General features: G+C 40.1%; 1 protein-coding gene across 1 annotated transcript in view; it reads right to left on the minus strand.

Annotated features, from left to right (window-relative positions):
* The window catches only part of LOC145989870 (alpha-(1,3)-fucosyltransferase 7-like), a 147,890-nt gene extending 125,380 nt beyond the window's left edge, over positions 1-22,510 (minus strand). The window contains exon 1 of the mRNA XM_083125337.1: positions 22,206-22,510. The gene's annotated coding sequence lies outside the window, so the exon portion shown is untranslated. The remainder of the gene's footprint in view (positions 1-22,205) is intronic.
* Positions 22,511-23,147: the final 637 nt, after the last annotated feature.

The following is a 23,147-nucleotide window of genomic DNA, read 5'->3' on the forward strand; positions in this document are numbered from 1 at the left end:
CTTTGTCATTTTCAAACACTTCAACCTGATATTTTAAAAGCCAGAATTACTTTATAGGTCATTTTTTTAACTTGTTAGGGCATTTTTTGATGAGTTTTTGATCCTCAGTTTCTGATCCCTACTCATGATTATCCGGAAGACCAATGAAAAACGAGATGAGTAACTAAAACGGGATAAAATATGATTGAATGGTGTCTGTTTCAATGGAGTCGACATACCTGACGACTTTATAAACAAGAGAGTTCCAGGTGATATCTTAAAGTTCCTTAGCAATTAGGGTTACCAGATCGCTATATGGGAAAAGTAGGACATAATGTCCCAAAATGTAGGACTAAGTCAAAATGTAGGACACAAAATATTCACAATAAATACATAATACACATTTCTAGAACAGGTTAGAAAATGATGTAAAATTTATACGTTTAAGCTTTTAAAAAATATTTCTTAATGAATTCCTAAATGCGAAATTTCCAAACTTGCGTGAATACACTTCTAACTACATACATGTTTTAACTGCTACTTCTCAGAGAAGGCAATTTTTATCAAAATTTCAGGTTTAGTCAAAATATATTTATGAAAGACTGAACAGTCGAACTCTTTCAAATTATGCTGAACACCACTACCAAACTTTTTACAGTCCTCCCCACTGGCGCAGTGGTAGCGTCATCGCCTTGTAATCAAGGGGTCCCGGGTTCGATACCCCGGTAGAGGCACATAGTGGTTCGGATCCCACTTTAAACTGTAGGTCCAGTCCCGATTAGCCTTACTGTGCATAAAGTGGACTTAAAAATACCAAATCAATTTAACTTTTTACAGACTTTTTGAAAACATATTTCTCTCACGAGTCCGTTATGCTGACGGTAATGAAAGTATTCTCTCAACATTTGCATTATGACCTGGATTGGCAAAATAATATTCAGCAAATAACATAACTTGAAATGGATCCAGAAGTTTCATCTGGGGTAGTTTTTAGTTAATAATTTTGTTCTCTATATTGAGAAATATTGAAAAAGAATAGGAAACACCTTGTTCCATCAGCATAAACCCGAAAGCAAGAAATTCCACTCAGACACTGAACATTGACATCATCAGAACGTGGGCCCAATCCGTTTTTGTTCTAGCAGAAACTTTTATTTTATTTTCGGGCAATCACTGAATGAAAATAAATTCCACTATTGAGTTCTGGAGTGAAGTCCATAGACTTGTAACTTGCACGATTTCTCTTTGTTTAACTGAAACATGTATTTTCCTAATTAATATTATGTGACACTCAAAATGAAGGACATTTATGATATTTTTCAAATTCCTCCCGGACGTCGGGCATAAGGATAATAGGACATGTCCACCCTATTCGCAGTGGATTAGTAATTGAAAGTACTCGACAAAGCGTGCGAAGACTCGGCCACGGTGGTGTAAGGAAGGGGAGGGGGGGGAGTCGCACGCCGATCGTATTTCATCTGCACAACCGAGCTTCCTGCCGCAATGGGTTGTCCTGTCACGCGATACGGTGTGTTGGGGGGCGGTCGCTTTTTGTTGCGTTCTTCTCCTGCCTCGGTATAAGCGATCATGGCGTTGGACATTGAACCTTATAGGGATTATTCGTTTTAGAATGCAGTGCATAAGAAAATCTTTGCTACAATCCATCTCGCCAGAAGACTCAAAGCGAGACAGCGTAATTGGCAGAGGCATCGCCAATGAACTTCTTTCGGTGGACGACCTATTTTTAAGTAGGATCTGCTTCGGCGATTCTGAAAACCAAGATTTCCTTTCCCGTTCTCTCTCTCTCTCTCTCTCTCTCTCTCTCTCTCTCTCTCTCTCTCTCTCTCTCTCCTTTCTTTCTTTCCCTCTGTTTTCTGTCTTTCTTTTTCTCTCCGTCCATTTATATCTTTGTTTCTCTCTCTTTCTGTCCCTGTATCTCTCCGGAGTCCGCACCCCCCCCCCCCCCCGGCCCGAAAGACTTATCAAGTTTTAAAATTAAATAATGAAAAATATATTCGTTTAGCATTTGTTGTACAATTTCCTTTGAACTTATTGGAAGACAAGGATTATATTGGGATATTGAAAGACAGGTATGACGTATTTAGAGGGTCCAGAGGTCCGGACCCTCCGAAAGACTTACAAAGTAAAATTAAGTAATGAAAATATTAGCATTTGTTGGATAATCGACGGTTATTAATTTCCTGTGAACTTTTTAGAAGACAAGGACTATATTGGGATTACAAAGAAGATTTATGTACACTACTACTCAAAATAATATGCATAAAATATTAATCAGAAACTTACTTTCTCCAACTACATGTAACATCATTTTTGTTATTCGATAAATATTCAATTATTCATCTATTTTACATTAATTTCATTGCCAGAGTACTTGTTTTTATGTAAATTATTCTGATCTACAGGTAAGCTACGTAATGAATATGCCCTGTTATATCTCTATTCGTGTAATAATAATATAATATTAATTTATGGATTGCAATTAGTATTAATTTCATTTAATATAATTATTTTAATTTATTATTATTATTATTCCTGAGACACTTGGTTCGGACCGCCCCCCCCAAAACATATTTCTAGATACGTGCCTGCTCTTTCTCTACCTATTTCCTTCTTTTTATTTATTTTCTGTTTGTCTGTACTTCTTTTTCTTTCTCCCTTTGTGTTTATATTTCTTGTTTCACATGTTTCTGTCATTCTTTCACTTTTTCTTCATCTTTCTCTACTGCTTTCTCTCTCTCTCTCTCTCTCTCTCTCTCTCTCTCTCTCTCTCTCTCTCCATCTTTTGCGTGTGTGTGAATCTGTGCAATAGAAGATTTTATTTTATTTCACATTTCGTTGGGGAGATGTGTGACGTAAAGTCACAGGCGCTAGAGCCTAACATGTTACACTCGAATATCTACTCATCCCTTTCGTTTTATTTCATTTATTTTTTTTATGGTAGAGAAAGTGTTTTAGTAACACAGTTTGTTTGCTTTCATTATGCATGTACTGTTTATGTTACCAGCATCCAAATATTTTTTTTTCTCCCTAAAATATGATGGTTTGTCGCTGTTTTCATGGAATTACCCATTAAATGGTTAAATTTCTGACTGAAGTGATTGCGCACTCAAAACATTTATTTCTATTTTGTTTTAAAAAGTGTTTCGTGCACTTGTGAGAAAGCATAAAACTTATGTACTTTGGGGAATGCCTAATACTCCTTTCAAACTGACTTCCGGCTTTTGTTTGTTTGATCGAGTGATTGAATTAGGTTTCTCACGTCGCTTTTCTGTAATTTTTGGTTAATCGCGACAATAAGGATGAGCGATGATGTCATGGAATTGATGAAGGGACACTCACAAAAAACACATAAGCCTAGGTGTCGATTGGAACCCGGGACCCCTGGTGTTGTAGCGCGCTGATATCGGCTTTTCTTGTTATTTGCAATTTCTGCATATAGCCTACAAATGGAGGCGCTACGTTGCAGCCTGGGGTAGTCTCTTCGCGAGACTATAGTATTTATCCAGGACTGCTACACATGAGAGAGTGGCTTTTTCAGCTTTTTATAAAAAGTCAAAGAAATTTATAAGGCAACACGTTTAATCGCCGGGATCCTTATGGTACGAAGCGTGCCTTGCTCTTCACGACACTGTACAACTCCCCTCCCTTTTTTCTGCCTCATTAGTTTGTTTATCTGTATCTTACAATCATTACGCTATTCAATACTCACGAACCTGTAGCAATAGGTTGGGAAAAAACTCATCCACGGAAGATGTTATCTTTGTCTCAGCTCTGCGGGGAGGATACGCCAGGATTCGGAGACTGGGCAAGTGATTTATATCACCAGCAACCAGTCGAAGAGGCGTGTGAACTTGTTTGCCGAATCTCCCTTTCAAAAAACCCTGACTTTCTTCAAGAGGGCAGCCTATAACTCCGTTCCTGGAATCTGGGGAGCAATGCCGTGCATAACGGAAAAGAAGGGGAGAAAGCGAGTTGGCGGAGCAAAGCAATGCTGGTAGCTGCAATCACTTCCCCTCTCACGAGTTCATTGGTCGAGCCCTTACAAGGATAGAAAAGCGACATAAAATAACGGAAATGCAAAAGGTTTGACAGTCCCTTTCAGTTTTTCAAGGATTTGTCCGTTTATGCGTCAAATATTATAAAAAAAAAACTAAAAAAAAAACAAACTAAAAAAAACAAAAAAAAAACGGAAGTGTTCTAAGAGCTTGGCTTTATCTATAAATCGATATAATAGTTATCAATGCACATAACCACTTTGTCACAGCGATATATGTACTCATATGTTTGCATGTGCATATAGCGTGTTTCAATTTTGCAGAAAAGCTGTTTTTCCTGCGACTCGACCTTTTATACCTAATGAGTGTTTGGACAGTTAGATTAGATACTGCTTCTTGTTTGAACGATTTCATTACTGATTACATATTCAACAACACGTCAGCACTTTTTGTACGAGCATTTTAATAACTGTGGTATTCTTGAGAGACGGTCCGACAAGAGCGATTATCCACACACCCTTCTAACACTTCACAAAATTTTCCAGTCTTTGGGAGTAACTGCGTCGATAACGAACACTTCATATCTCATAGGTCGTGCACCCTGTCTGTAGGGTGGGTGGTCAGCTGGTATTGAACATTTTTGTTTACACAGTCGAGTGTGATAAGAAAGAAAGCTTCTAGAATTATTTAAGAAAGAAAGTGTCATACATATTGCATACATACTTCACATATGAAGGGTTGGGTGGGATATTTGTTCCCGCTACCATTCTTTCGAAGAGAGAGTTCGCCTCTGACCTTCGTTACTTTTATCTAGTAATGGTAAATGTAACTAGTTACTTTTTTAAACCTTGGTCACTTTTATCGAGTAACCAGAAACGAAATGAACAGTTCTATTTATATTTGGATATGAAAGGAAATGTTGGATTTCGAATGTTCTCCCTGCTATATTGTCACATTTAAACGTTAGGTCACATGCAGTTAATAAAAAAACATTTTAATTTTAAATGGTTTCTAGTGAGGACAGCCTGTCTGTCATGAAGCAGCATGCATAAAGTAGCTTATAGTTACTTTTGAAGTGACGGTAATTGTAACTAAGTTACTTTTCAAAATGAATAACTGTAACTCGGTTATTTAAAATAACTTTCCACGGTCTGCTTCCAATCTTCGGTAATTTCGACAATGAATTCACTTTTATGCTGACCCAAAAAATCCTCAAGTGCCCTGATTGAAAGTTGGGTAAACACCGGTGTTCAGTTGTTACAATTCAGTTGTGCCTCATGCAGGGGAGTCGCACACAAAGAACGTGCACGGCGACATTGAACCATTCAAGGCCACCAGCACACAGCGTCATCGCGTAGCATCTTCCCCTGGCAGCTGAGCAAGTGGTTACGAAACTGCAAGTCTTATGGTCGCTGCCACATGCCACTGCATGTTACTCTATTTTATTTTTTATTTCGTTGTAGAACCAGAGGAACGTAACACCAAAAATGCTGCTTTCGGTTTTGTTTATTTGTTTGGAGAACTCTATTTGAAGTCAGATCGACACATGTCCACTTCTAATCTTTGGCAGGAAGGTGTATGTCAGGTGGAGATAAGTATCTACAGTTTGCATTACTTTCTCTTTCCTGTAAATTTGATGAACTAGAGTTACGTCCCTCTAATTCTCATACGACGATTTAGATGGAAAGATGTTTTGTTCGCCTAGTCTAAAATTTTAGACAAGAACTGACTATTTAGGTCATTATAACACGGAACAACTACCACGTGTGCTTCTCCACATTCGAGATGGTATCAAGACTGAGACGGTCTCGTAAAAAATCAAGACGAGAATGAGACCATTATCATCTACGCGATTAACCAAGAGTGTCAGAAAAGCGAAGTGACATGAACCAAATCAACAACCAACACTGTAGGCAGGCATGAATCAATAAATGTATTTTGAACAAAGTGATGAGGAATAATAATAATATAAATGATTAAATTAAAATAATCATATTAATTAAATTAATGACATTAATTGAATATGTAAATTAATTAACATTGTATTGTTATTATTATATAATAAGTAAAAAGACGGTATAAGTATACACAAGCTGTTCGGGATTGAAAACCTGATTAGCTTGTCTGTTTCAATCATCTCGCCGGCTTCGAATCTTACAAAATGCGTTCGTGTGCGCCCTTGGCATTGACTGGCACTACACTCCTGGTAAATGGTTGAGTACTATAATGAGCCTGATCGCTGCAAACTCGCGTTGTCACTTCCATGCAAAAAAAAGGCCTCACCGATGGCGTAGTGGTAGCGTTCTCGCCTTATAATCAAGGAGTCCCAGGTTCGATACCCGGTGGAGGCAGATAGTGGTTCGGATCCAACTTTAAACTGTAGGTCCAGTCCCGATTAGCCTTACTGTGCATAAAGTGGACTTAAAACCCCAATTCAATCAACCATGCAAAAAAAAAAAAAAAAAAAAAAAAGAGACCGAATTCTACATTAAATACTTGTCTGCAGGACATGTATTCCTAACTGAGAGGCAATGTACGCCAGGACATGTACGGGTCGAGCTCTTTGCATTCATCCCAGGAAGGATGCAGGAGCATGAAGTGAATACAACATCTTCATTACAGAATCCTGGCAGGATGCACATCCGTTTCCAATCCTTTTCCCAGAGCAGAATTCGCTTATTTCAAGGCGAGCGCGGAAGATGCGAGAGTAGAAGGTGTCCGGTTGCTGGTGTGTGGTCCATGTCGTTCTCAGGGATGCACAGCGCTCTACGACGCCAGGGGTCCCGGGTTCGAATCGCGTTCTTTGTGAGTGTCCCTTCATCAATTTCATCATATCATCCTTCATCTTCGCGATAAGCCAAAAGCAGCAGTAAAACGAGGTAAATATAGAAAATCATTCAATCAATCGTTCTCGGGAATAGAAAACTGCAAGCGGCGCATTTCAGTACCACGAGTACGTATTCTCGGTAGCACGTCTCCTCAATTCCCTGAGAGTTGGAGGGGAAACTCGGCAACATTGCCTCATTGCGGGCTTCTGATAACAATTCCTATGTGCCATTTTATAAAAAGAATTCACTATTCAGTTAGATTTGCAATCTGAAATAAGGATAAGATAATGCAGAAATGCTTCTTAAGAAATATCAGTCATATTCTGAAGATGCAACCTGTGAAATTTCCTCTTTCCATGAGACTATAAGTATAAGTATTTTCATAGTTATTATTTGTTATATATCGACAATTGTTGGCAATGTAACTTAATTTTAAGGTAGAAAAGTAACAATTGCATTGCTGACATGTCAAATCTTTGTGAAAGGAATGAAAATCTTGGAATTAAAAGTTGCACAAAAATTGCATTTTAATAAAAATTGTACGGGACCTTTGATAAATACACCTAAATAGTACGCTTTGATGCTACTATTATGATGATAACTATTTGGACATACTTCTATGAGGTGGGTTCCAACGCTTCGAAAAGTATCTAAATGTGAAATTCGAAAACAGTATGTAACCACCATGAGCAAACACCCTTTATCTGTTAAAGTCAATAACCCACTTTGCACGTTGGATGCAGTTTGGTTCTGATGAAGCAGCATCGAGTTTCGATCTCTTCTGCGCCTCGGAGACATTCCTTTAGGATTTAGCACAGGTGCAGTATGTGGCTTGTACACTCACGGACGTTTTTGATTGTAAGGACAGTACTGAAACTAATGGTGATGATACAACCCAAAAGTGTCCTTATAAAGCTATAGCTATCGTGGTTCTGGTCATTTGCAAATCAGCTCTGAAACGATGTCACTTATCAGCAGAACCAAGGACGTATTTATGTACTTGTTGTTTAATCGAGGGGGTTATTTATTTCCGTCGAATTTATTGGAAGACAAGGATTATATTGGGGTCATACGACTTTGAATGACACTACCAAAGATTTTTGCAAGATCTATGACCACTTATAATAATATGCATAAAATATTACCAGGAACTTTACTTTTGAACAACTGCATCTAACATCCTTCTTTGATATTCAATAAATATTCAATTCGTTATATATTTGACATTAATTTTCTTGCCAAAGCAGATTTTTTACAAATTTTGCCAACTTTAACTATACGTAAGCTAGATAATGAATACGTGCTGTTATATCTCTATCCTTTATAGCGTCTTGTTAACTATTCATATAATACAAATATTATATTAATTACTTCTAATATTTCGATTAATATAATTATATTATTACTATTTTGAGACACTTCGGATCCGCCGAAATATATTTCTATATACGTGCCTGAGCAGAACCTGCAAGCTTGAACTGTTTACACTGGCCTTAATCTGGCAGTTACTGCTCTTTATAATATTTTTTTTATTATTACTTTTTTTAAAAAAATAAAATTAAAAAAGTGACAACTATGACAGAACAGCGGTAACCAAGTTCCTCTCTGAAAATCTTAAAAGACAAAAAAGCTGTCCACTCTTGAAGAATTCGAAACAGCCGAATTGCTTAACTTAAAAATGTGGATCTACGATAGCTATGCAGTGAGGTAATAGTGCCATTGTTAACGTAGAGGTCCCATACTCTCTGGATGACCCGTGGTTGCCTCGGGGCTCACTTAGTCAAGATGTCCGCCGAGCAAATTTGGTAAAAAGAGGCGCCATCAGACGAACGGCCGATGACAAAAAGTGATGGATAACATAAAACATTCCTCCCTCTGTCCACGCAAATGGGTTCAAAGACTCCGCAAGAGCATCTAGGCACTCTTTCTTACATGTCCTCGACGACATCTGGGCGCTTCCAGCGACAATGTCCGCTGTTGATTCGCAGTCACGACTCGGCTTCGAAGATCACTGCCCGTCCACTTTTTTCCACTGACTAAGTACCCTTACGATCTTGGTAAGTTGTCCTCGTGACCATAGTCGTACTTGAACTATTAGAAATCGTGTAGACTGTAAAGGTACACGGAACTTCTGAATGATATGAGTCAACGCAGACCCAAACTGGAATCTATGTGGATGAACAAGATGAATGGTCATCATTGAAGCCACTGGTCACGAGACTTTTGGGAGCTTCAGGCTTGTTTCTTCAACTGTCTCCAATGAAATAATGTTATCATCAATTGGATTCTTCTTTTCAAAGAAAATTATTGCATTGTGGTTATTCTGCGTCGTCGCTTTTTCTACTTCTCTCGGCTAATCGCGTCGATGGAGATGAAGCGTGACGAGACTGTTGAATGAAACGTCCATACCCTGTCCGAGACAATAACACAGGACCTTCGGAGACAAGATAGTAAACTTACAGTTACTGAGATACAGGTTCTTCTCTATATTCTACATTCCGTTTTGCATAATGGCTTATCACATGATAATGTGATTTAAGACTCAACCACCATGTGTTATATACATGATGATCAACGTAAACGCCAGGGTTGTTAAAGGTCCACGAACTCATAAATTCTAATGGGTTCTTTTGGGTTCCGCTGCAGGAACGGGACCTTTTTTCTCGCACAATTTAAATTTGGTACAAGTTACGTATTGTTTCATTGAAAAAAGGATTTCTGGACCGTATTTAAATTGATCCGGAAAAAATGTTCCTGGACCGAATTTAAATTGATCCGGAATAAATTTTCCTGGACCGAATTTAAGTTCAGCCGGCGAAAAGGTTCCTGGACCGTATTTAAAATAATCCGGAAAAAGTTCCTGGACCGAATTGAAACACTTTACAGATAAAAAGGTTCTTTACGGTCCAGAACCCATTTACGCTTGCTGATTTTCTCTCCTGGACCGGAATTGAATTTATTTAACAACCCTGGTAAACCCCAATATATTTGGAACACATCTTTAATGTGAACACAAAATGAAAGATGAAGTTTATACTAATCTATTTACAAAAATCATACAAAATAGTAATATAATAGCCAATAGCCTTGAGGTCGGTTAGGTTAGATTAGGTTTAGTCATATTAGTCGATAGTTTAGTGAATCGCCTCCTAGTCATGTAATGTCTGTGTGTATTGTTTGGTTTGGCAACACTGTCAGGTTGGCCGTAGGAGGCAACGAGAAATGCATTGCACTTATGGGAGTATTTTTTTTATTTGTTCTCTTGGGAATATCAAACTTCCGATGGCACAGAAAAAGATATGAGCAAAGAGAGGGCAGTTTCAAGATGTGTTTGACAAGCGGAAAAATGGAAACTTCCACTTCATTAGCTGGAACTTGAAATTGAAGTTGAAGGTTTTTTTCTCCATAAGGAATACATGAGATTCTGAAAATTCTCACTCATCATATTTTTCAAGTATCGTGTCTACCTTAATAATCGACATAAAAAAACGCTTCCACTTGCAACATGGGGAGAAATTCATAGTGTTGCATACGCCCAGATTTTTTTTTCTTTAGTAGGGGAGAAGGTGAATATGGAACACTTTTTTGTTATCCACTGTTGCTGACTGATTATTTTCACGTATTGCGGAGGTAAACATACTCTTTGATATTGGTATTACCAAAAGTATACTCAAAACTGTGCACTCATTTTGGAAATATACAATTTTAAAAAAAACTTGGCAAAATTGAGGGCTTGGAAAAATGGGGTGGTAATATGAAATAATGGTAAGGTTCAAAATAAAAGCCGATCGACTGATTGATTTGCCAATAAAGTGTACTCTAGGATAATTACATAGCGCTACATATACGGTTTTACTACAACATTAAGTGTGAAGAAACTATTAATGAGTTATAAACTGGGCCTATATCTACTCTAAATGTTGGCATGCTTCATGTCTTTTTTTTATTTTCCCTAACTGCACTTATAGCATTCATCATATCTTCAGGATTCCATTGTTGCCTGATGTTTTTCTTCTTAGGACCAAGTTGTGTTCCTGGCATCGTGTACCTGAAACAATAGAAACCGCGGTTGTGATGTGGAACAGGTATTCCTTACAAAATCCAAAGTGTCCCCAGCAGACATTTTCCAAGCACCGCCAAAAACTTTATCTACATCTACGGCTTCCCATTCAATACTAAGTTAGTCTCATCGAGTACTTTCGAGAACACGTTACTTTGTGTTGCTAATAAAACTAATAATGCATCAAAAACATGCACAATTCTTACCTTACAACAATTGTTTCATGGTCGAAAACCTGCCGCTCTTGCCTATGATGACGTCGCTAACTCAACTGCGTCCAACGCGCTCTAGTGAGTAATGGTGAGTACTTTGCAAGTGTTGCCAATTTCCAACATTAGATCGCACCAGTGAGTAGAAAATTATAGCGAATTTCATATTACAATCATGTTTCATATTCCCGCCTTCTCCCCTAGCATTACCCTTTCGGACGATATTGAAGTAAACATGGTGCGTAACTGTAACTCCTCACCTTAAACAAATTCAGTAACTGCCCCTTTCCCTGCCTCTATTGGTCAACTATAACCATGGGAATCGAACACCAAGACACCCGTTAGATCATTCACTTGTAATAAAACAAAAACAAATTAGTTACATTCTTAATAAATGTGCCTGTGCACAGAAATCTATGCCTCTACGGAACGCCATAGCAAATTTGCTTCATTTTAAATATTTCCCTTTCAACTTCACTAGACGATACGGGACGTAGACTTGCAAAGTATTGTTTCATTCGTCATAAATAACACCCTTCCGCTCCATTAGCAATTCTGCGCTATGATGAGGATTGCATAAGTCGTAACTTTTAATTTCACATCCTCCTGAATGTTTTAATAGCGTTCATAGGAAGTCATTTCGCAGTTAAGAAGTAAAAGTGACGGCAGAGAATAACTGTGTAACAGCCTGGGAATTCAAAAGTCGAATACATCAAAGTGTCTGTTGAGGTTCACACGGGCAAGGCACATGTTAATATTTGTTGTTGTTGCGTGTGTGAACCTTCAGGAATGCATGCGACTTCCTGTCACAGTTAAGACGAAAATACGGCTTTCCGATGTGCGGTGGGGGAAGAATATACTTTCTTGGAGGGCCCCATACATGGCGCGGAAACGGTCCTGTTATCTTGTTTGTTGTGGTCAATAATGCATAAAGCTTCAACTTAAATACTCGTGGGGCGTTCAAATGCCGACCTGCGTTACTCCAGTACCACAGCGCTCTGAACTGCCGTGCGGAACATTCCATAAGCCTTTCTAAGAGGATCCACCCATATAATCTACTTCGCCGCTCCGAACATCCGTGAGAAATTATATAATTTGCCTTTCTGTATCTTTAGAAGAAATGCAGAAACTACACGAAGAAACCCGGAATGACACGAGAGCGAATTCTGAACAGAATAATTCTTCTCCAGTCTTATGTCATGGAAATTCCGCAAGCCGCCTTAGAGCGTTTCGGCGCAATGTACACACAGAAAACTCAATGCATCATCAAATCTGTTTGATGCACTTTTCTGTCATTTGTAAAGGTAAGATCAAAGTACGAGGGTGATTCAAAAAGTAAGGGAACAAGAGCTCTCATGGACAACTTTATTCCACAGGCAGATATACTGATACATGCAGTGTGTCAGACACACATTACTTTTCAACATAGTCACCATGTTTGTCCAAACATTTGTTCCAACAATACACCAAGGCATCAATGCCGCATAGAATAAATTTGCGTCAAGTCTCTGAATCCACATCACATGACGGCTTTCTGAACTTCCGTATTGTTTGTGAATCGCCTTCCAACCAGCTGGTTCTTCAATGGTCCGAAGTGATGGAAATCATGGGTGTCAGATTGGGAGAGTAGGTTGGATGGTCCAGTACCTCCCACCTGAAGCGCCGTAACAATTCACGTGTGTTGTTGGCTGAGTGTGGTCGGGCGTTATCGTGCAGCAACACGATGCCTGTTGAGATAAGTCCAGTTGCTCATGGACGATCTTGTGCACACTGCCCACCAGTGGCCTATCGTTATAGTACGCCCATACGCCCGGCGTTCCCTTATTTAAAATTTCAAAAATGCGTAAATGCTGTAAATATAAAGTAAAACTTGACTAATTTCATATTGTTTGACCTTCATGGCATTATAATAGCTATTTTTCGCGATCCGCTTGCAACGCTCCACTAACAACACTCGTTCTAGCATTTTTATTCTTCAGTGCCTTTCCTGGCCGGACGCCGGGTAGGTTCGGCGTAAAGGACTCCATATTCCTTGCTGCCTATCTGGAGGGAAAGCTTAGATCTCTACAGCACGCGCGCAATGCTCTCTTGAACGCTGGCGTACGGAGCAGAGAGCCACGTGATTGGTTCTAGGGCTCATGTGACAGTTCCTGCCTTCCGACGCAGACAACAGAAGCAGAATTCCTACCCGTTTCTTCGCGCTCGTACTGTGTGATGCTACAATACGCAATATTGACTGACGTAACTTTACCAAACTCAAATATACCACTTCTTAATGACCACTGCATTCTATAATTTATCGCACGAACAGCGATGTGCATTAAAAACTAAAAGATCAACACAGTTTTTGTCAAATAAGTTGGTGAAGTCCTCGTGGTAGAAGTTCAGCCTGTGCCTGCTCAACCACTTAACCCGCAAAACAATTCTTCTTTTATTATTATTATTATTTCGTTTGTGTCTAACTGCTTAATATTGTGTCAATGGAAATGTTTAGCATTCATTTGAAAACTCTTTACATCGAATGGTCCCGGGACAAAATTATTTTAAAATGTTTATCAGCATTCTTAAAATGCAATAAACAGTTGTCTGAAATACTAATCGGCTCTGTTACGTCAGTAGAGTGTACGATAGTTGGATCATCCACCCACCTCCGTGTCGGAGTGTTTTGCACAGCACGCCAAGACGACAGAGGTCACTGGTCAGAGGTCAGAGGTCCCGGCGTGAGCACGGGTGTTCTTTGTGAGTGTCCCTTCATCAATATCATCACTTATATTCATATTCGCGATTAACCAAAGATGGTAGAAAAGCGAAGTAAAATAAACCAAATCAATCAGTAGTTGGATCATCCATAACAATGACGTCTACTGTTGTTCAGAGGCGCTTCTGATTCATGTAGGTTTTTTAATGACTTGCGTCATGCCGAAAGGTTTCCTTGATTATAAAGAAAGTGTAAAACACCACCGTTCAAAACATTTGTTGCATAATGAGGCATCTCATTTTCTAGCTAAAACATGCATGGATTGAAAAAACCAGCTGACTTCAGGTAAATAAACAATACCTGTGGGGACTAATTCCATAAGTAAATTATTAAGCAAAACTTGGCGTTCCCACCCGAAATGCCCATGCTACGCCACTGCTGCCCACTGAGATGTGTTCCTTAGCAATATCGCTAAGTCCAATGCGATGATCGTCCTGAATCAGATCTTCAATACGGCACAAATTGTCATCTGTGGTGGAGGTGCTTGGCCGACAGGATCGTTGCTACTCTCGCACATCTCTTCTGTCGTTATCGAACTCAGTACACCAAATCAACACCTGTTTCCGTGACATCATATTAGCACCGTACACCTCAACCAGCTGACGATGAATTTCTGCTGGTGAGATGCCCTTTAGACGCTACACACTTCCACGCTTGACCATGTTTCCGCAAGCGCAAACATCTTCCAATTGATATTGCGAGGGTCTGACGCAACATATGCGCCATCTAACGGCTATATGATGAAGCTGTGCTCTTCTGCTGCGAGCCTGGTGGGAAATTCGAAGAACAGGAGGGATATACCAGTGAGAGCTCTTGTTACCTTATTTTTTTAATCACCCTCGTACATCACATGATGCAAGTGAGTATTTCATTGTGTGCCGATCTGTACTTCAATGCGTCAATGAATATGTTTATTCATGCACCTTCCTGCATCCTTCTCGATGATGCCCTTAAACATTTGGTCTGAGCTAGACTCTTTTTTTTTTCCTTTGCATCAACTGATGCATTTACTTTTTTGGTGCACCATTTTATTTCACAAGACGACGCCAGGGGTCCCATGTTCGAATCCCGGCCTAGCCATGGCTTTTCTTTGTGAGTCAGAAATGTGAAGTAAAGTAAACCACATCAATCTCAATCAATCATTCACAAGAAGTGGATAGCTGCGCGGTTTAGGCGCCTTTGGAAATAAGCTTAACACCACTTCAGGCTAACAGACTCTGAGAATTGGAAATACAGGCAGAATAATTTCTCAGCTATAGATTTGGTTGATTGATTGATTGATTTAGTTTATTTTACTTCGCGTTTTGTGTCTCTTGGCTAATTTGCGAAGATGGGGATGAGTGATGAAATGATGAAATTGATGAATGGACATTCACAAACAACCAAGCCCGACCGGGATTCGAACCCGGGACCCTTGGCGTCGCAGCGCGATGTGCTAACCGCTCGGCCACAGGGTCGGGCAGCTATAGATTTGGAGCCGTGCAAAGGCTTTGTTGAATTTTTGCATCGTTTGCAGTGGATACTTGCACAGTCATGAACACATCATGGTTACAATGACTCCACTGACAGTCCATAGGGTCGTTGCCACTGGCGTACGCAGAGGTGGGGGCTGTTGGGGCTGCAACCCCCTCCGAAATTTTGAAAAATTCAACATTTTCAAATTAAAGCAGCGAAGAAATAGGGAAGAACCAGAGTGGTTAATTCATACCTCTCTAAAAATGACACACGATTGCCATTTTTGAGAGTGGAAAGTTCTAAAAATACGAAATATCATACTGTGTATGCCACACACCTAAAAAGAATCTATGTGCTATCACGCTTGTACAATTCCTGCCCCTCCCGAAAAAGGATCCTGGGTACGAGTGGTCGTTGCAACCCAAATGTGTACGGAACCGTCTCGCCAATTATCTGAGAATTATTATTATTATTATTATTATTATTATTATTGATCCTGAATGTGTACCATTCTAAACCTCATGCCCAACTGACCTGGACGAGTAGCAATAGAAATAGCTACTGCTTCTGAAGGAAATATGGGTCGGTGCTTCTCCATTCGCTTGCTTTGTAGAATGTTAAGTACTCCATTTTTCTGGAAATAGTACTTCATTTTATATAATGTACTTTCTTAGTTCTTCGTTACTGAGTTTTCGGACACGGCAGAAATTTCCAAACCCTAGTTAGGAATGAAAAAAAGTTATTAAACATTCGAAACCAATTGGTGGAAACTAATGGCTCCTGAAATACGCGTAACATACCAAATAACTCATTTGTGTATTTATAAAAATATATACAACTAAGAATTTGTGCGTTTTGTACAATTACTATTGTTGTCTCTCTTACTGTCACTCACCTCTCTCTCTCTCTCTCTCTCTCTCTCTCTCTCTCTCTCTTATTCAGGTTGTATTAAAAATTCTGGGTAGGTTATTTGCATCCATCCGACGCACTACAAGACAAGGCCCCTTGTCATAGCTAAAATGAACACAGAAATGTAATCTCCTTACACATGTTAAATTAAAAGCTAATGCACTAAAGGGGCACTCAGCACATACCGGGGTGTTCAAAAAAATGTATACACACTTTAAAATGGAAGAGCTGCTATATTATTGAGAGTATTACAACAATACAAAGGGGTAAGTTACAACATAGACACAGTTTCTGCGTGCAATTACAATAAATGCTCAAACTGCAAACCACCAGCCTGCAAACACCTTTGCACACGATGCTGTATTCCTGATGGCATGTTCTTGATCTTCCCTTATGCATATCCATCACCGTTCCTTCCTTTTCAAACTTATTGCGCAAGCGAGCAACGCTTAGGTGTGTTGGCGGTTCAGTTCCATATTCCTGCCTCCATTGTCGTTGCACTTCAGAATGTTTTTTCGCGCCTCAAATGTCAGCCGTGTTTGCGCCATCGCTGCACTTTCTCAATTTATTGCATCGCATCGCGTTGCGAACACTAACGCTATCTGTTGCTGTTTCTGAACGATTAGACATTGGTGGTGGCTGTAGGTTCAGACGTCAAAGAATCGTTGGCCTGCAGACAGGGGTGCCCACAGGGGGGATTCATGACAAAATTTTATAGTTTACCTACCAATTCTACATATCTTCACACAAAAATGGGGGGGGGGGGGTTGTTTCGTTTGATTGACTTGATATTGATTTTTAGTTATGGTTATTATGTACAGTTTTTCTACCTACCTGTGGGTGACCGCTGCAATGGGGTTGAAATGAAACAAGACCTCTTATGCCTTTGGAATCGATGTGGAAGGTTGGGAAGTGCTCTTCGCATTAATACAAAGAGTCAAGCAGACAAAATGTTAAGAATAAGGTTCAGTACAACAACAATAAAGTGAGCCTGAGGAAATTATCAAAAAGTTTGCTGCAACAATGTTATTTCAATCAATGTCAAAGTAATATACAACATACATGTTGATGTATATATTGTAAACAATACCTAAAGTAAACATACTATATCTTAAATATGTCTGTATTATATTGTTCCGCAAATTTGACCAAAATAATTTGAGTAAATAATTCGGCATAAAGGGGGCGGGGGAATATTCTACCATTTTGGAGGGCATTGCGTCATAGCCTTGGGGGGGGGGGGGCAATGGGAAATGCAGTTTACCGTGATGTACAAGGTGCATTCAATAAATAACCGGAAAACTAGTATAAAATGTAAAATACGACCGTGATTGTTAGATGTTTGTTATTTTGTGAAGGCATCTGTAAGCTATTCATAGCTGTGCCTGGCACGCCTGCCTCGCGCACGGGACGCTGGGAAACAGTTACACAAGATGGCGGCACCCTTACAGAAGTGCTTCAAGCTGGAGCAGCGAAGTCTCGTGAGATTTTTGTTGAATGAAGGCGTGAAACCGATAGGAATTCATAGCTGCATGACAGTTCAGTACGGTGACAACTGTATGAGTCGATCACAAGTGTACGAGTGAGCTGAGAAGTTGAATCAGGGCATAACCAGTATTGAAGATTCTCCGCGTCAAAGTCGCTCTGTCACTGCAGTCACGGCAAGCAACATTGCTCAAGTGGAAGGCTTGATACGGGAGATCTGGCGTATAACCAGTTAAATTGCTTCCCAGATGGAAATAAGTATAGGATCAGCCCACCATATGAGTCATGACTCAAGACATGACTCATATCATGACATTCTTTTGGTGCTTGTAATAAATATTTGTTACAATATATTTCCGGTTATATATTGAATGAGCCTTGTAGTATGTGGAAATGGCATTACAGAAGGTCGATCCGCGTATGTGTGTCCGATTTTGGACTAGCATTTACCTTATGGAAATCCACGGGATCACAATCGGTTGGCCTCATTGTGATCACCGGGTGTCTTAGCAATAGTCCTGCACCGTAACTTCCATTGCAGGAGGCTACGACGAAGTACAGGAAGTGGAATCTTCTGCCATTCCTCCTGACAGGCTTCCCACAGGCCCCAGAGAGTGGTGACATGACGAGAGGGAAGTGCCCGTTTCAGTAGACCAAACCCACAGAAATCCATGGGACTCGCATCCGGTGACTGGTATATTGTGAAATAGAATAACCCGAATGCCGGTGTCTGTCGCCATTTGTTGCAGAAAGTTCAGGGTAGAACGAGATGTATGTGATGAGGCCTTATCAATATGCACAGAGACTTGATTTACGGCATTTCCATACAAACACGGCAGATCGTCTATAAATTGGGGTCAGGATATGCTGCTGAAAGAACTCAGAGTTGATTTTACAGTTTTTTGGGACCTGACGAATAGTTAACTTGCCTTGATAGGTGTATTCCGCAACAACCAGTAATCCCTTCGAGAAAGTTGCTTTGCAATGACGGATGAAATCTGGACGGAATGGAGTGTACGTTATGGCTCGAATTTTGCCACAATCTGATAGATAAATCCATGCCTCATCTAGTGTGGCCACAAACTTCCACTTGTCCCCGGATAAATGGCGTTCGTAGAGGCGCCTGCTGTTGGTCGTTCTCTCACACCGATGGGCCTCACTGTCCAGGTAATGTCCAGGTGGCGTAACTGCAGTGCACGCTCGCTTCCTCGTCCCCTTGGTGGGCGACTGAATATCTGGAACCTCGTGGTTTTTATGCCGCTTGATTATGTTCTTGATAGTCGTCGAACCCAAGGTGTATCCATGTTCCTTGCACTGTTTCTGAATTTTCGTCACCGAATATTTGGCGTGGAAAAGTGCAACTATGTAACCATCCCAAAAACGGTTCACCTTGGAGCCATGATGCACACAACACACAGTCGCGATAGTGTCACCTAATCTGTGATACTACATGCTCTAACCGTCCTCCCGCGCTTTTAACAGCTTGGATCGGTCGATTCTGTGCGCAGGGGTGACGGTTAAAAATCGGACACATATACGCGGATCGACCTTCTGTAGAATGCTCATGGAAAAGTCACCCTTACACCCAGGGCCGGATTCAGACGAAATTGGGCCTGATGCTACCCATAGTATACGTTATAGTTACGTCACAGCGCAAAGAATAATAGTAACTGTATAATAAGTAACGCTGTGTCTAGGCGTCCGAAATTGGGGCTCCAAATTTCATTCTAAGATTTATTTTCAGGTTAATATAGCATAAGAAAACTGTTCAGCTTTCGAAAAATTCTCGTCTGTTTTCATCTGGGCCTATTTCAGGAATGGGCCTAATGCTGCAGCATCAATAGCACCCACCTTAATCCGCCACTGCTTACACCCCAGGTTTTATTAGTAAGTATTTGGAGTAATAATTAAATTGAAAATTATCTTATCCTTGAGCGTTGATCTTTTTGTATCTCCAAGGGCACTGTCCACTCAATGCGTATTAATGTTTTATTGTCGCATCTTCAATATCGAAAGGCATACCACATCGCTACAATGGCGTGACAAACGAATATTTTATTGCCAAACTGCAACTTGCGACCTCTTTCTGCGAAAAAGTCAGCAGCGGCCGTGTTTTGGAACGACGGCCATTAAAGCTCGCACCTGATAACGAGTGCAATTTGAAGGTATGCATAGAATTACAAACTCTCTCTCTTTACATGTGCTGCGTGATGATTCTGTCGTATTGCGAAATGAAAGTTGAAAGGATGCGTGCGGGACTCTCGGAAAATGATGTCTCCAAAATAAATAATTATTCTACTAATTAAGATTCTTGAGAGAAACTCAGTTAGAGATGACATCGAGACGAGGCGGAGACTTTGGTGCCAACCTCTGTGGCGGAGTGGTTAGCACAGCGCGCTAAGCCACCAAGGGACTTGGGTTCGAATCCTGGTCTAGACATGTGACTTCCTTGTGAGTGTCTCCTCATAAATGTCATCACATTATCACTCATCCTCACTAGTGTTGCCCACGGGACGAGACCGGACAGGTTTTTAAAAATTCGAGACGAGACGAGATTGACCATGTGTCATAAGACAAACGAATATTTTCGAGACGAGACAGCATTTCCTCGAGGCTCCATGAGACGAGACAGGCCAAAGTCTCGTCTCGTGGGCAACACTAATCCTCACCTTCGCGATTATGCAAAAAGTGGTAGAATAGCGAAGTAAATTAAACGAAATCACTCTATGAATTATGTTATCCTAGCCGTGGCAATTGTTAATGTGTCTTCCGTGATTTATGGTAATTACTATTATTATATATTATAATAATAGGGTTAACATTAAGCCATTCACAATTTTTTTTAAACAATATTAGTGAAAGTAACGGCTTCATGTCCTAGTGGCGCGATGACGGGATGTATGCTTGCTTCTTAAACACGGTCTTTGAATTTCTTGAGTTTTTTTTTTTAGTCCACTTTATAAACAGATGGGTTAATCGGGCCTGGACCTACAGTTTAAAGTGGGATCCGAACCACTATGAGCCTCCACCGGGTATCGAACCCGGGGCCCCTTAATTACGCCATCGGATAGGCCCTGGTCTTTGGATTCTGTGGCCAAGGACTTATTTAGGAGGGGTCCAGGGGGTCCGGTCCTCCCCCGAAAGACTTACCAAGTACTAAAATTAAATAATGATTTTTTTAGCATTTGTTTATAATCGATGGTTCATTATTTCCACCGAACTTAATTAGAAGGCAAGGAATCGGAATCATACATCCTTGAAGGACATTACCAAAGATTTATGCACACTATGACTTATGATAGATAATATCCACAAAATGTTAATCAGCAACTTTACTTTTCGTCAATTGGATCTAACTCCATTTTTGTTATTCAATAAATATTCAATTCTTTATCAATTTTACATTCCTTGCCAGGGTAGTTGATTTTATTCAAATTTTGGCGATCTTAACCCAAGGCCCTTTGAGGGCTGTCGCGCCATGGGTTATTATATATATATATTATTATTATATTTTATTATATTAACTACACCTAAGCTAGATAATGAATACATGCTGTTACATATCCATTCTTTTACCATCTTTTTAGTAATTCAGGTAATAATAATACAATATTAATTAATTTGCATATTTAATTAATACTTTAATTTAATTAAATATCACTATTATTATTATTATTATTGAGAGACTTGGCCGGACACCCACCGAAATGTATTTCTAGATACGTGCCTGTCTGTGGCGTTGCTTTATCGCTAGCGTTCAGTGGCGTCGCCACAGAATTTCGTTCGCGTGGGGTCAAGGATGGGCAAATTATTTTTAGGGGACTCTGTTTCAGTGGCCACCATGAATTCGAAGATTCTGTGCCCTCCCTTTCCTATTTGTACCCTCTTCTCATTTCCTCTTTCTTTGTATCTCTCATTCTTCTTTTTCTACATTTAAACATTTTCTTTTCACGTCGTCAATCCCTAATAAAGGACCTAATAAGATTTTTTAAACGTAATATTTTGTATTTTCATACGTTACATTTCGACGAAACTTTGCAAAATAACGTTACAGTACTGACACCTATTTTGCTGGGCATCAGGATATGATTTTTATAGCCGACTGGATGGATGAGCACATGAAGTAGTCAGTGACGTGCCCAAGAAAAGGGGGAGGTTTGTTGGGGGCCCTTGGTCCAGTATTTCTAAAATGAATGAATGTCAAAAGCAGAGAAAGGTGGGAAAATGAGTACTGACTACTAAAAAAGGATACGTAATGCCGTAATCCCCCTTTTTGAAAATCCTGAGTAAGCAACTAGTGCCTTCATCAATTTAATTGCAATTCTCATTCATCCTTATCGTCGTGATTAGCCTATATAATAATAAATGCGACGTAGAATAAGATAAAAAACAAATTGGACAAGATGAAAATCTCATTTTTTGGAATATGTTGACAGTTTTATACGAATGAATAAAATAAGTAACCAGCTAGAGATTTGAACCTAGGACCTAAACAAATGTACTCACCTTTCGTGACAATGTTTCCTCACGCTTCCGTCACCACCTCCGGCAAATTCGGCATTTTCGGAACGTTCCGATAAAAACACATGTTGAATCTTCTCTCTGAGAAGAGGCACCTTAACACACCCACACTTTTACTTCGTTCGGAATCACTTGTTGGTTCTGTAAACACTTGCTTTCTCCTTGATGCTAAGCTCTGTTTGCGCACATTGACAGAAACGACACCCACGCCGCTTCTACCCAACTAAACCTTCCCGAAACCACCTGTCTGTCGTACAGCTCACGAACTGGATGTAAGCCGTCTGTTGTTTTCCAAGTTCTCGCGTCTGCTTCATCCGTCTGCTTACAGTTCTGGCGAACGGCCTGCCCTCTGGAAGCGTGGAGCGAAACTACTACATCAGCGACTGCTTGCGTTCGTGTTGCCAACCAACAGTACATTTACCTACACTTAGGAAATTTTGACTTGGTCCACAGCAAAAATGAAGTCTCTTCGAATGTGTTGCGCATGGTAAAGCTATGTAACCTAAGTGGACACGTAGCCAGGGGGAGGGCTCGGGGGGCTGAAGCCGCCAAATAGTATAGTGGTAATTAATTTTACTTCCTTAGCAGGATTAATCATATTGTAATAAGTTGTAATATACTGAGAAATTCATCTTCAGGGCCTCTACTCCCACACTTCTTCGCCTTTAGATGGCGGTTTCTGATAAAGGATGAGTCCCCCACCCCGAAATAAAATTCTGACTACGGGCCTTAATCTATCTACTTTAATGAAGTTACGATTGATTGATTGATTGAGTTGGTGTTTTAAGTCCCCTTTATGCACAGTAAGGCCAATTGGGGCTGGACCTACAGTTTAAAGTGGGAACCGAAGCACTATGTGCCTCCACCGGGTAACGAACCCGGGACCCCTTGATTACAAGGCGACGACGGGGAAGTTATGAGATTGTA

Source organism: Lepisma saccharinum, chromosome 7 (genome assembly GCF_977018435.1).
Source record: "Lepisma saccharinum chromosome 7, izLepSacc3.1, whole genome shotgun sequence".
Taxonomy (NCBI): domain Eukaryota; kingdom Metazoa; phylum Arthropoda; class Insecta; order Zygentoma; family Lepismatidae; genus Lepisma; species Lepisma saccharinum.